This window comes from Juglans microcarpa x Juglans regia, chromosome 4D (assembly GCF_004785595.1).
Source record: "Juglans microcarpa x Juglans regia isolate MS1-56 chromosome 4D, Jm3101_v1.0, whole genome shotgun sequence".
NCBI classification, from domain to species: domain Eukaryota; kingdom Viridiplantae; phylum Streptophyta; class Magnoliopsida; order Fagales; family Juglandaceae; genus Juglans; species Juglans microcarpa x Juglans regia.
Genome location: NC_054600.1, coordinates 4,841,080 through 4,856,746, shown reverse-complemented (window position 1 = coordinate 4,856,746; position 15,667 = coordinate 4,841,080).

Genomic DNA, 15,667 nt, shown 5'->3' with positions numbered 1-15,667 from the left:
TCTAGTCGATTTCGTTCTCACATCCTTCTCTTTCACCTTGAAATATCGTGCATGTAAGGCTTTCTTGTGTTGATGCACAAAGCCACTCACCATCGTGCTCGAACGAACATAATCCTTGAAAAATCTATTCATACTCTTACTCCTTTGCGTGGTTGACATACTGGCACAAAACGTGATTCGCAAGTAAGCCGAGACCCACTATCCCGTCTGTTGTAAAGATTTTGCAGCCATTCATTATCAACCAGACCATATTTCACCAGTATTGAACTACATTCCTCCTCGAATTCATTAGTTGTTGTTGTCTCATGGATACAATGCCAGAACTCTTTTCCAAAGTCTGGAAACTTGTTATAGAAATGTGCCAATTGTTCAGAAAATTTTTGTAAAGTATGCCACAAGCACAATCGGTGAGTTGTATTTGTGAGTACCTTTGCAATGGCCTTTGATATGGCTTTGTCATCATCAGTAATAATGGTTGGAGGGGCACGCCCAAACATTGCTTCCTGCCATGTTCTCAGTAACCACATATAGGATTCAGTTGTTTCATTAACTAACAACGCACAACCAAATATTATGTTTTGGTGATTATGATTAACTCCTGAAAACGGAACAAATGACATCTTATAAATATTTGTGAGGTACGTTGCATCAAATGTGACAACATTCCCAAAATATTAATATGCAGACCTTGATCTTACATTTACTAAAAAATAACTTCCTATACACTCATTCTCATGAACCTACATGGAGTACACAAACTCAAGTTCTTTACATTGTCGATCAAGAAAGTAGGCATACAATCTTTGTGCATCTCCCTCTTCAAACAAATTTCTTCTTTTATTTTCTAAATAATCTTTGATGTCCTTACCAATATAGCTAATGTTAAAATCACCACCTGATTATTTGCATACACCTTGTAAAATGATTGGGCATCTTCAATCTCATCAAATTCCTTCCCAACAAATGATTCAAAAAGTCTACTAGAGAAAGTGAAATTCATATTGACTCCATCTCCATCACCATCTCCATCTCTCACATTCACTCCATCTTCCAAATTCACTTTATCTACACGATCTTCTATATTCACACCATCTCTGACATTCAATCCATCTCCCACATTTGTTAGCATCTCAACTTTATCACTATCCGAACTCCACATACAATCCTTCATCCCAACATAAAACAATGCGATCAATAAAAAATATCATAGACATATCAAGTTTACAAAATAAATAAACAAATAGATACATCCACATAAGATCCTTTTGTTTTTTCCTCTAAATGCATGACCCAAAACCTAAAGATACATCCATAAAAATCTGCAACCCAGCATACAAGATTGAACCCAAAAACTTAATTTAACTATACGGTTTTGAACCCAACATCCATCAGAGGAAGACCTTTCACTTCCAAGAAAAATAAATCAGAGACTTATAAAAAAATATAAAATGATAGAGTGAATTAATACAGAGACTTAATGTAAAGAGTGAATTAAAACGCAATGGGAAATCAACCAGAACTAGGCACTAGCCATGAGTTTGAGTATGGCTTGAACAAAACATACATTTTTTGGTACTGCATGGAGAAAAATTAAAACGCAAAGTGAAGGGGGTTGGTTAGAGTTTCATTTCTTACCATAGAACTAGCCATTTGCTAACAGACTGTGCTTGATGAATGGACAGTGCTGCGTACGGTGGCAACTAGAAGGAGAAATGGCCAATGGTGAATCAGATGCAAGCAGGGTGAAATTTCTACTGGTTTGTGCTATCGTGTGTGACGAAAAATTAGAAAGGGTGCGACGGAAGGGGTACGCCGGTATACTCTGAATCTCCTCCACTGGCTTGCGGCGTACGGCGTTGGTCGAAGGCTACAATGGGGTGCGGCATATTTTCTATCCAGGGCTTTTGTCGAGAGGGAGGTTTGCTACTGAAGTGAGATTTTAGTAATTGACCAAAATGTCCTTATTATGGTGCAACCCAGATTTAGATTTCATCTTTGTGCAATGCTGAAGTGTCATCCATTTATTGGTGTCCGATAAACTGCCTTTGTAGGACAAACCTACCCAAAGAGGGACTGTATTGAATATGGTTCATAGCTATATTTTAAATTTGTACAATAATTAGTTCATAAGATTTAATAATTTCATATGCTAGTATATGGAAACCATATATGAAATAGATATATGCTATCATATTATGTGTATGTATTAATAATTTATGTAGGCATATAATATATTGTTATTATGGATAAATATCAACTAGTTAAATATTAATTATTTATAAATTTTTAAAATCTTATAATTTAATTGAAGTTCTAATTGTTAGTTGTACAAATTCAATATTAGGCTTTTAATTTTTTATTTATCTAATTTATTAATTATTAAACCTGATTAAAAATAAATAATAAATAAACAACTCGAGTCGAGGTTGAGCTCAAACAATGATTAAATAAAAATCTCGAGCTCAGCTCGAATTTTTTGAGTCGAGCCGAGCTCGGCAAGCCAAAGACTGCCTTGACTTGGCTCAATTGCAGCCATAATCCCTTTGTCATCGACGAAGGGTAGCACTGGTATGACTGTGGTTGAAGAGTCAAGTTTTCTCTTAAGCTGCGCTACGTGAAAAGTGGGGTGGATCTTGGAAGAGGTGGGTAGATTCAATTGGTAGGCTATCTTCCCCATCTTTTGCAATATCAGGAGATAGTCCATGTTAGGGTTGAGCTCTGACTCCGACAGAGTCGGAGTAGCCGTTTCCGAGCTCCAACTCCGATAGGATTCAGAGCGGCTTTTTTGATCCGACTCCGATATCCTATTGGAGCTCCGACCTCCGATCGTCTATTGGACTAAAAAAAATAATAATAATAGTACTTGGTCAATTTCTTTTGTTAAATAAATTATATGCAAAAATAAATTTAATTCATTACATGACATAGCACTGTTAACAGAGGTAGGTGTGTCTATGACTTAATCTAAAAATAAATATAAGACATTAAGACTAATAATTTAACCAAGTCCAAACCTGTAAAAAAAAAAATACTGAAAAGATAAAAAAAAAAAAAAAAAGCGAAAAAAAAGCTTAAATACAATAATTTAAAAACTAAATAACATATATGATGTAACCATAAGTTATAACAGTCTCATTTATAACGTAATAACAACATTGACATAAATATTAAATGCTCATGTCACTCAAATCTCAATGGTCCATTGATAATTTGATCATACCTGAAATGAAGATATAAAGTTACAAATCAATAAATGAAAAAAAAAAATTGATAAAAACAACTGAAAATGGTAAAAGTAGAATTTCATTCTTACCAAGAAATGGAATTCTCTCAACTCCATCCCAACTCTCAAGGGGCGTCCACCTCAGACTCTCAGTCATCGACAATTATGTTAGGGTTTATAATTATATTTATAAAATTATAAAAAGTAGAAGTTAGAAACATTAAAAATAATTAAATAATCATTTAAAAGCATAAAAACTTACCTGATTCAAGCCTATAGCTCTCGGCATCAACGTTAACAATATCTAGTCCAATAGGCATTTCACTTATCCAATTCTATGTGCAAACAAGGGCCTCCAGGGTTGACGGTGACAATAAACTCCGATAAGCATCCAACACACGACCTCCAGTACTAAATGCCGACTCTGAGGCAACCGTAGTGACAGGAATGGCTAGCACATCTCAGGCTACATGGGAAAGTACTGGATACTTGGTGGAATTAACTTTCCACCAAGTTAATAGCGAAATACATCCTTAGGTGCCTCGACAGCTTCCATAAAATATCGTTTAACCTCATATGTACAATGCATAATATTCCTTGTTGACATGAGTTGATAATACTGCTGGATAATACGATTGCTTCTAACCCCTATAGATGGGTCAGAAGCACCTGAGGAAGCTATCGACCCCGTCGGCCTCGAATGTGAGGAGTTACCAGCTGCTGATGAAGGCTGATCACTATTGCTGTAGTGATTATATAGGTCATCAATATCACTTTTTAGTACTCTAATAAACTCTGCAGCTTTCATTGTCCCGAGAACAAAATTTACCCAAAATTCTAGAACGGCCAGCATATATCGGGGGTCAAGAATCACAGCCACAAATAGTAATCTATTTATCTTCTCAATATCCCCTAAATATTTATCATATTTGGTCTTCATCCTCATAGCCATAGCAGATAACAATCCACCAGAGTCAGTACAACTATTTTCCAAGTGGAAGTGAAGCTCCGAGAGCTCGCTGAAGAATGAGTTCGCAGTCGTATATTTGGATCCAGATAGCGGCATGGTTATGTCATAAAAAATTCTTAAAAATTCAACAAAATAGCTCACACTGGTCCAATCATGTGCGTCCGGCGCACCGAGCCCCTGTCTTGCTGGCTCCAACAAAACATACCTCAAGCCCCCATCCTCGACCTCCATCCGCTCGAATGCTTTTTGGTACTTTTGTGCCACATCCAACATCATGAATATAGAGTTCCATCAAGTCAGAACGTTCAGGCACAACATACTAGAACATTCAATCTTAAGATCTTCTGCTATTGCCTTAAACTTGGCAAGCCTTTGAGGGGAACCCCTCACATATCGTACAATACTGCGAACTCGGGTAATGGAATCATCAACCTCTTTTAACCCCTCAACAACTATGAGGTTGATGATATGAGCACAACATCGAACGTGAATAAACTCGTGGGCCCGAATGACATCATCTCTCACCGTCGTGCTCCGCTTAAACCAATCAATTGCTGTTTCATTGGCACTGGCATTGACAACTGTAATACACAGCATTTTTCAAATTTTCCAGTCCTTTAAACAATCGTCCATCTTCGCCCCAATGGATGCACCTTTATGATCCACAATATTTTTAAAACCAATAATTTTTTTATGCAAAATCCACTCACTGTCAATGTAGTGTGCTGTGATACACATGTAACAGACGTTCTGTATGGAAGTCCATGTGTCAGTCGTAAACGATACTCTCTGGCCAGTGGTAATAAACATCTTCCTCATCTCCGCCTTGTCTTTTGCATGCCTCTTTATACAATCTCGCATCACCGTATACCGTGATGGAATGGGAAATCGTGGCTCAACAAAATTTAGAAACTTTCGAAAGCCTCTTTTCTCGACTGTGGTAAAGGGCATCTCATCAGTAATTATCATCTCTGCAAGCATGTCCCTCAACATCTTCTCACTGTATTGAGGTATGACCAATCTCTTAGTCTGTGTACCATCAATGGCTGTAGAAGTTTGGTAACTGAGGTTGGTCTGATCATTGGCTTGCAATCCTTTCGCTATCTTATATCGTTGGCAACCATTTAGATGTGTTATTAACACACCGGTACCTTACTTTTTCGAATGGCATCCACAAAGTGATCCACAGTAATGACATCTTGCTACCGGGTTCGCAACATCACCAGGAATTTTGGTGAAATGCTCCCATGTCCACGACCTCTTTTTAGAAGGTCGTGATGGTTGATTTTGCTCAATGAGCATCTCCTCCTCTTCGTTGAACATATCCTCATCCACTATATCAACTGGGAGTGGGAGTCGACTACTCGCACAAGATGTAGCTGCTCTAGATGTAGCTGCCCTAGATGTGGGTTTATGGGTGGAAGTACCCACCGGTGTAGGAGTTGTAGCATTGACATCCGCCACATCCCCTTGTGGACGATCATCTCCACTACGTCTAGGATCCATATCACAATCAATGAAGCTGAAAAAATAAATTAGAAGCAAAAAATTAGTTTAAAAATAAACTAGGCTATATTAAAAATTTAAATCAACGCAAAGATATAGGACATGTATTATTGTATCATAAAGTATTCCAAAACATTACTAATTTAAGCATATGTGGCAAAATAATAAAAGCAGTGAGTTTTACTATATTTTCCTATGAGTTATCTAAAGATAAATTTATTCCTTTTAGAACAACAAAGTAATACTCATGATGAACTTATAGCCCCAACAAATCACGACGCTCAAAATCTTGAATTTTAAGTTGTCTTGAACATTGGCTCGAGCGAAGTGTCGAGTGCAAGTCGAGCGAACCTCTTTGTATGGGTTCTGCTCGAGCGCTGCGTCGAGCGCACATTGAGCGAGCCTCTCTGTATGGATTCCGCTCGAGCGCCATGTCGAGCGTAAGTCGAGCGAACCTCTCTGGAAGGTTCCGCTTGAGCGCCAGTCAAGCGCCAGTTGAGCCGTGTTGAGCACACTTAAATCTTTTTCATGTTACATCGTTTCAACACTTGTTACAACTCAATTTTATACAAATTTTCACAAGAATATGCCAACACAACATACACAACACTTGCACATTTTATCAAACACATTGCGTGCATATAACACAACTTACAAACACAACATACAATTCATCAAACACATTTCCTACTACAAATTTACAAAACCAATTCACAAGAATCACAACAAAATACCAATTCATAAGAGACGTGCTGTAGAAAATTAAATTACTTGAATTAAATTTAGGGCTCGGAACCCCTTACTCTCACTGTAGGCGAAAGCTTAATAGAGGAGCAATGAGGAACGGTGGCACGGAGTAGCAACGAGGAACGGCGGCATGCCAGCAACAGAGACTCGAGAAGTGAGACGCGAGACTCTTCACTGAGGTTCAGAGTTCATGAGCCGCGAGAGAGAAGGTTCCACTGAGAAGGAAGACCGAAGCGGCAAAGAGGAAGAAGTGATTCGGGGGGGGGGGGGGTCCTGCGTTTTGGACCCCCCAATGTGATGAAACGACGCCGTTCCACATTATTTTTTTTTAAAAAAACTCAGCTGTAAAACGACGTCGTTTTACAGATAGGTTTTTGTTTTTAAAAAAATCAGAGTCGGAGTCGGAGCTCCAAGGAGCTCCGATTCCGATTATCTATTCGGAGCTACTCTGAATTCTGACTCCTTCGACTCTGTCGGAGTCGGAGCGGATGTCGGGCGGAGTCGAAAATTTTGAAAATTTACACAGCCCTAGTCCATGTAGTCCATGCAATATCCAACAACTCTATTGAGAGAGGTAGTCCATGTAGTTTGAAAATATGTTTGAGGAACAAATCTACTACATCTTTGGTTGAGTATGAGTGCTTTAGAGGTGTGTTAAGTGGCTATATTCAGTAAACCCATCAACCACCACCCAGAGGTTGTAAAACCTATGGGAGATAGGAAGTCCTTGCACAAAGTTTATTGTTATGTGGGTCCAAGGTTGAATAGGTGTAACGCCCCTAATTTTCTAACTATTAGAGGTGTTTCCATTGACGTCAAAATGATAACGTAGACAATAATAAGTAAAGAACTAAAAAAAAACTTATATATATCGGGTTCAAAACATTAAATTCACTTGAACTATTCGTACATTTAAAAAAAAAAAAACACCAATTACAGTTCAAACTATCCCACAAATAAGACTTATTCCATCACTCTTAATCTAACCCTTCCACGTATCATCTAAGCTCCCTTTTTGTCTTGCTCCTCTTTGACATATGTAAAATGAGATTTTACAAATGGAATGGTAAGTCCACGACTTGGTAAGTATGATTGATTAAGCTGGGTGTAACATATGAGCCTCATAAAATAAACTGATAAATCAAATAAATAATAGCTGATATCATGATAACACCATAAAAAAAAATTCTTATACCATGTAAAAATACTTCCAAACACTTTCTCCATAGGGAAACTACCCCTTCAAAGGTAGATATCCTTCCCATAAACTCATCATTTGGGACCTACACCTTCTTAAATATCATTCGGTGTAGTTATCCTTCCCTTTTTCCCTTTCCATTTAGGGTTTACACCTTCTCATTGTCCTTCAGTGTAGTTATCATCCCTATACATTTCTCATTGGATGGGTCTACACCTTCTCAAAGTCATTCAATATAGTTATCCTCTCAAATAAAAATTAGTAATGGTACCGCACTATCATATAACCCATAAAACATTTCACGTAACTATAATACACATAAAGTTTCTATAAATATATCATGACTACTTACATATAAGTTTAGGCTCATGTCACACATTTCATGATATAATAATTTATCTTTAGATGATCTAATATTTTTTTATGCAAAGTAAAATAATTTCCTAAACAGTACATGCTTTAATAAAAATGAAGAGTTTAGAATCTTCTAATAAAAAAAAATGCCAGATTAATTAAACCTGCTTACCTTGTTACCCGAATTACCACTTGCCAAGAACAGTCGTATTACTCAAGACCTAAATGAAAATATAAACACAAACTCGATTTAAAGTCCATCTCAACATAACATTTACTCAAAAAGCTAGGGATAGGGACTAGTCCTCGCTTGGAAGTGAGGTTTCTCTCTAGAATAGAATGAGTCTTTGGGCTAGCTTGTGCTGGTCGGAGAGAGGTGATTATGGAGGAGTTGTCAAAGCAATGGGAGAGGCTGTGTCTCATAGAGGAAGAAAAAGAAGAGGTGGCACTAAAACACCATCAATCAGTGAATACTATAAAGCTGAACCACGTTTGTCTACTGGCTATGATTGTGGCGGAAAAAACTATTAATAGGGAAGCATTCAAGAGTACCATGTCAAAAGTTTGGAAGTGTGAAAGCTGGCTACAATTCTTAGAAGTTGGAGCTAATAAGTTCCTGATTGAGTTCCAGAGCAAAAAGGATATGGATAGGGTGATCAATGGTAGGCCGTGGTCATTTGATAGATGGCTCCTATGCATGCAGACTTTCAATGGGTCCATGTCCATTAATGAAGTTCAGTTTAACAAAGAGTTTTGGATCCAAGCTTACAACCTGTCTTTTGATTGTATGAACCAAGACATTGGTTACCAGATTGGAAACAACTTGGGAAGGTTTATTAAAGTTCATGTAGATAAAAGAGGCATTGGATGGAGAAAGTTTCTAAGAATAAGGGTTGAGCTTGATATAACCAAAGTTCTCTTAAAGGGTATGTTCATCACAGTGGGGGGTAAGAAAACATAGGTGTATGTCAAGTATGAGAGGCTACTCTCTCTGTGTTTCAAATGTGGAATCATCAAACACTCGTATAACTCATGCTCAAACGGTAGGGGTGGGGATGGGCAGGCCCAATATGGGGCTTGGTTAAGAGCTCCTCTAGTAAGGGAGAGTGAGTTGCAGTTCAAAAGATATGGTGAAAGTGTTGCTTAGGCTTCTCAGCCTGATTCACGGCCATGGAGGGAGAGAGGGGAGGTCAGGGATGAAGATATAATTGGTAAAGCAGATTTCAAGAAGTGGTGTCAGATGCCTACTAAGGAAACTGATATTCTCGAGGAAAAAGGTGATGGTAGGGGAAAGAGGCAGGCCTTAGGGAATATGTTAAAGTCAAAGCCAAAGCTAGAAAAGGGAAGTATGGGAAAATTGAAAGACACTGCTAATGTACCTTTAGACCTAGTTGAGGAGACATGTGACATGCTGGGAGTGGTGGCTTCAGGATTAAGTAATGGAAATATTGTTTCTAAAGAGACCAGATTTGACCTCAGCTTTGACAAAAGACCACCAAAGGGTACTAAAACCTCGACTGATCTAGTGAGCCAGATTCATGAATTTGACCAGTTTTTTTCCAACCAAGTAAAAGTGCTTGAACAGGCCAAGAAAACTATCAGCTGGAAGAAAAGGGCTCGAGACATCTGCCTAGAGAGGTGCTCCTTGGGTGTGGGGGCTAACTCAGGCTTACATACAGGTAACAAAAGAGATAGAAGACCTTTGTTGGCTACTGAGGGCCAGAACACAATAAAGAAAATCAAAGTTGAGGAAGATGACAACTTTGTTTCCTCTCATTTTGATATGGTGGAGGCTGTGGAACAGCCCCACCAAGACAAATGAGTTGCTTCAGTTGAAACTGTCGGGGGCTTGGGAACCCCCTAGACAATTCATGATTTGTACCAATTGGTGCTTAAAAAGTCCACATCCTTTGTTTTCCTTATGGAAAAAAGTGTAAGAGAACCAAAATTGAAAGCCTAAAAAAACGCTTGAACTTAGATAATAGTTTTGTCATTGATTGTAAAGGACTGAGTGGTGGGCTTGCCTTCCTATGGAAAGAAGACATGGAAGCTGTAGTGCACACATACTACCATATTTCTCTAATGGTGAAGGGGCTGAGGATAAGAAGTGGCTGCTGATTGGGTTCTATGGAAATCCAATTACCACAAAAAGGAAGGAAAGTTGGCAACTCCTTCAAGTTATTAAACCAGAAAGTTCCAAAGGTGGGTGTGTGTTGGTGATTTTAATGAGATACACAACTATGGAGAGAAATGGGGTGGAGCCTTGAGACCAAGTGCTCAGATTGAGGCATTTAGAGCTGCTGTTGAGGCCTGTGAACTTTGTGACATGGGTTCTATAGGCAACAAATTCACTTGGACTAATGGAAGATATGGGGAACTTTTACCAAAGAAAGGCTGGACAGAGCTTTTTGTAATGCCACTTGGGCTGAGTCCTTCCCTAACTCAAGAGTATTTACTCTCCCAGCTTTGAGCTCAGACCATTGCCCTCTGCTGGTCACCATTGAGGGGAGTCAGCCTTATAGGAACAGGAAGGACAAGCCTTTTAAATTTGAAGCAAACTGGGCTCTAAGGGAGGATTATCAAAACCTGGTGGAGGAAGCTTGGATTAGCCATGAAGAGTCTGAGAATAAACTGCATGCTATTAAGGAAGGCCTTAACCAGTGCAAACAAAAGCTCTTGCAGTGGGATAAATGAATGTGGGGCAATTCTAAACAACAGATGTCAGAGAATATGGCTCTATTGACTGAACTTCAAAAAGAGAATAGAGGCCATCTTAATGAACAAATCAAGCTGGTCCAGAGGGCTATAAACAGACAATTAGAGGAAGATAATCTCATATGGAAGCAAAGAGCTAAGCAGAGATGGCTGAGAGAAGGTGACAGAAGCACCAAGTTTTTTCACCAATGTGCTTCCTTCAGAAGAAGAAACAACATGATCAAGAAGCTGGTGGATGATGATGGGCAGGAAGTGTATTCCAAAGAGAGTACTAGTTCTCTCTTCCAAACTTATTATAAAGAACTTTTCTCTACCTCCTCACCAGAAAACATCTCTGGATGTTTGGAATCTATGGAGCCTTGAGTCACAGAAGAAATGAATGCCACTCTCACAAGACTCTACACCCAACAAGAGATTGAAGAGGCTCGTTTTCAAATGGAAAGCCTCAGCTCTCCTGGCCCAGATGGCTTCCCTGCTGCCTTTTATCAGAAACAATGACCCCTCATTGGTAAACAGGTCTGTGAAGCCATCTTGCAGGTGCTGAATTCAAATGGTAACCTTTCTGCTGTAAATAACACTTTCATTTCATTAATTCCCAAGAAAAAGAACCCCACTAAAGTTACAAAATTCATACCCATATCCCTATGTAATGTTTTGTATAAGCTCATTTCAAAAGTAGTAGCTAACAGACTTAAAGCCATCTCGCCTCTCATCATATCTAGTTCTTAGTCTGCTTTTGTACCCAATAGACTCATTTCTGACAATGTAATAGTGGCTTTTGAACCCTTGCATACGATGAAGTCTAAAATGGCAGGCAAAGAGGGTTACATAGCACTGAAACTAGACATGAGCAAGACATACGATAGGCTAGACTGGAGCTTTATCAGAGTTGTGCTGTGCAGAATGGGTTTTTGTAATCAGTGGATAGAATTGGTGATGAAATGCATTGAGACAATATCATATGCTCTCGTAGTTAATGGTATTCCTCAAGACCCCTTTCATCCTACTAGAGGCATAAGACAAGGTGATCACCTTTCACCTTATCTTTTTATTATATGTGTTGAGGCCCTTAGTTATCTTCTTAGTAAAGCTGAAGGCAAGGGATTGATCCATGGGGTTCCTATTGCAAAAGGCCATATCATAATATCCCACCTCTTTTTTGTTGATGATTGCCTCCTTTCTTGTAAGGCTAATGCCATTGAATGAGGCAAACTTTTTAGACTATTGAGAACTTATGAATTAGGCTCGGGTCAAAGGCTTAATCTGGAGAAAACTTCCATCATTTTTAGTAAGAATACAGCAAGGGTCACACAACAATATATCTTATCCATTGCGGGGGTGAGACATGTCATGTCTTATGAGAAATATTTGGGTTTGCCCTTAGTGGTTGGAAGGCTCAAATGCAAGACTTTTAAAGGTATCTTGGACAATGTCAGATCAAAAATCAGTAATCACAGGGTAAAATTGTTGTCTCAAGCTGAGAAGGAGGTCTTCACAAAAGCTATGCTCCAAGCACTGCCAACCTACACAATGTCTGTTTTCAAACTTCCCAAATCCTTGCTCAAAGAAATCAATAGTGTCATCAACAACTTTTGGTGGGGGTAGCAAAGCAATGAACACAGAATCCTTTGGATATCATGGGATAAGTTGGGAAAAGCCAAATCTGAAGGGGGAATGGGCTTTAGAGATCTTGAGGCTTTCAACAAAGCAATGTTGGCCAAACAATGTTGGAGGCTAATCCAACATCCAGATTCTCTGGCTGCTCAGGTGATGAAGGCAAAGTATTACCCAAGTTCCACCTTTCAAGAAGCAAAATTAGGCTCGAAACCTTCTTATGTTTGGAGAAGTTTCCTAGTAGCTAGACCTTTGGTTGAGGCAGGTTCTTATTGAAGGATAGGGAATGGGAGTCAAGTGTAGATCTGGAAGGACAAATGAATTCTCTATCCAAATCCTAGTAGGGCCCAAAGTAATGTTAGTGTGCTGGAGAATAATGCAACAATATCTAATTTAATTGATTCTATCACTAAGCAGTGGGAAAGTGCCCTGGGGCAATAGATTTTTAATTTGAGAGAAGCTGAAATCATAATTAAAACTCCCATAAGCTCACTCAACAGCAGAGATAGACTAGTTTGGCAAGGAACAAAATATGGTGACTTTTCAGTAAGAAGTTCCTACCACAAGGAACTAGAGAGAAGCCTCCATGCCTCAAGTCAAGCTTCAAGCAGTTCTTCATTCAAAGCAGTTTGGCAACAGCTATGGCATTTAAAAGTGCAACTTGGAGATAAAGTTTTCCTTTGGAGATCCTGCCTAGAGGCCCTTCCAACCCAATCAAATCTCTTTAAGAAGACAATAGTTGAGAACCCCCTCTGCCCTATCTGCAACCTGGAAGAAGTAGATTCAGTTCATGCTATATGGAGGTGTGAATCAGCTAGAGATGTTTGGAGCCAGTGTTCAAAAAGATTACAAAAATGCCATCTCCCTTACATGCCCATGCTCCAACTACTTGAAGCCTTATTTTAGACCATGGATAGCCAAATCATTCAGGAGTTTGTTGTGGTGGCCAGGAAGATATGGTAGAGAAGGAACAACCTTTTTTTTAAAGGTTCTTTTGCTCACCTGAATGTTGTTGTGAAGGAAGCAAGAGGTATCTTGGATATGCTAAATGAGGAGGATACCAGACAGGATCATGGGCAGGCTTGTACATCAGCTGAGGATTGGCAGGCTTCTCCATCAAATTGGCTTAAGATGAATTGGGACAGTGCAGTAGACAAGGCCAAAGGAGTAATTGGAGTGGGAGTGACAGTTAGGGACAACTTTGGTCAAACCATTGCTACCATGAGAACCAAAAAACATCTCTTCCCTGATCCATTACTAGCAGAGGCATTTGAAGCCCTTAAAATAGTATAGTTTGGTATGGAGCTTGGCCTATCTCAAGCGATTATTGAAGGGGACTCTTTACAAGTCTTCAATGCTCTGAGAAGGGATAAAGAAGGCTGTAATAGTACAAGTATGTTTGTATGTGAGGCAAACAGCTTCTAAAAAATTTTGCCAAGTGGGAGGTTTCTCATGTTAGGAGAAATGACAATATTATGGCTCACTTGTTAGTAAAAGATGCTCTTTCCATCAATGATCATATTGTAACGTTGGGGGATCTTCCTCTTTGTATCCCTTTGGTTTAATAGAATGGAATTGAGTTACTAAAAAAAAAACAAAAAACATAATATTTACTCAATACAAAAACAAGCTCAATATAATACTAATTGAACGTCAATCAACCCAAACCAACATTCGGGACGACTTATTACTGGATTTTCCTTTCATTTAATTGGAATACTACCATCTTAATAGTATGGTAACATATAAGAAAAATATGTGTATCAGCGTGCAACTTTTGCACTATAAAACTCACCTTGTCGATTTATATAAGAAATATCTATCCCCAGACTTTATGTCAAACAAATGAACACCCAAAGTCCCAAAAATTTCCACAATAATGATTTTCATCAACAATGATTTTCATTAAAAACTGGTTTTTTATCAACACTAAGACAATAACATAAAACGATAAACCACGGAGAAAATGTTCAAAAAATGTAATACTATGATATTATAAAAATAAATCCACTCACACCATTGAGAATAAAATATAAGGAATATAAGAAAATGAACTTATAAAAAGCAACCAAGTTGTAGGGAAGATTTGATGATAGATTATTCCGAGAGAGAAATGGTGAGAATTTCGAAATCATCTTGGAAGAAGACTTTGGGTTTTTGTAAGGGAAAAACCATTCACTTGAGAAGGAAACCGATGACTAGAAATTAAGAGAGTTACGATACGGATCTGAAGGGCTAATGATTTCATCTTAATGGATATTTATGAGAGGAAACAATAGAAAATGCAAACTGTGTAACGAGAAATGAGAAGTTGAAATGTGCGATTGAACTTGGAATGAAAATAGAGCAAGAAGAAGGTGAATGGCTACTGTGTGTAAAAATAAAAAATAAAAGCAAAAGCCCTAAGTGAACAGTTTCACTTAAGTGACTTTCTTTATTTTTTTTTACAAAAACAAACGGGTTGGGCTAACAAAGGGCTGGGTACTACAATAGGTATGGGGAGTGGTTGTAGTAGTCTGTAGCCCACTTGGGTGGGTGTTCGATACCTTATTCTGTGACAGGAGTCACATCCTGTGATAAATTCCTTGACATCCTTTTTTAGGTCTCGCCAGAAGAAGTCCTTCCTAACCCTTTATATGGATTTGTTATACCCCAAGTGCCCTCCCTAAGGGCTGTCGTGTGCTAGCTCCAACAATTTGTTCTTAACTCTACATTTTGGGGAATGTAAAGTCTGTTTTATACAAGAGTGACCATGATCTAATAGACTAATCATTACCCAATTTATCTTCTAGTTAGAGAGCGATAAAATTTTGTACTTGAGGATCAATAGCATAGGCTGCCTTTAAGGCATCTATCCAATCCACAATTGGAAATGTGATCAGCATCACGATGCCTTCTCTTTCCTACCCCTTTTTTGATAGTGCATCAGTAGCTATATTTTCAACCCCTTTCTTATATTCCATAAAAATCATTCCCCATTAGTTTATAAATCCACTTTTGTTGTATAGGTGTCCCTATTTTCTGGTCAATTAGGTATTTCAACCCCTTTCTTATATTCCATAAAAATCATTCCCCATTAGTTTATAAATCCACTTTTGTTGTATAGGTGTCCCTATTTTCTGGTCAATTAGGTATTTGAGACTTTACTGTCTATTTTGATCACAAAGACTCTTCCCAATAGGTATGGTCTCCATCGACAATAGCGGAAACAAGAGCAAAAAGCTCATTTTTGTAAGTTGACATCAATAGGGCTCTCCCTTTTAAAGCTTAGTTGTAAAAGGCTATCAGCCTTTCCTATTGCATTAAGATTACCCTTATTGCAGTATTCGAAGCATTACAT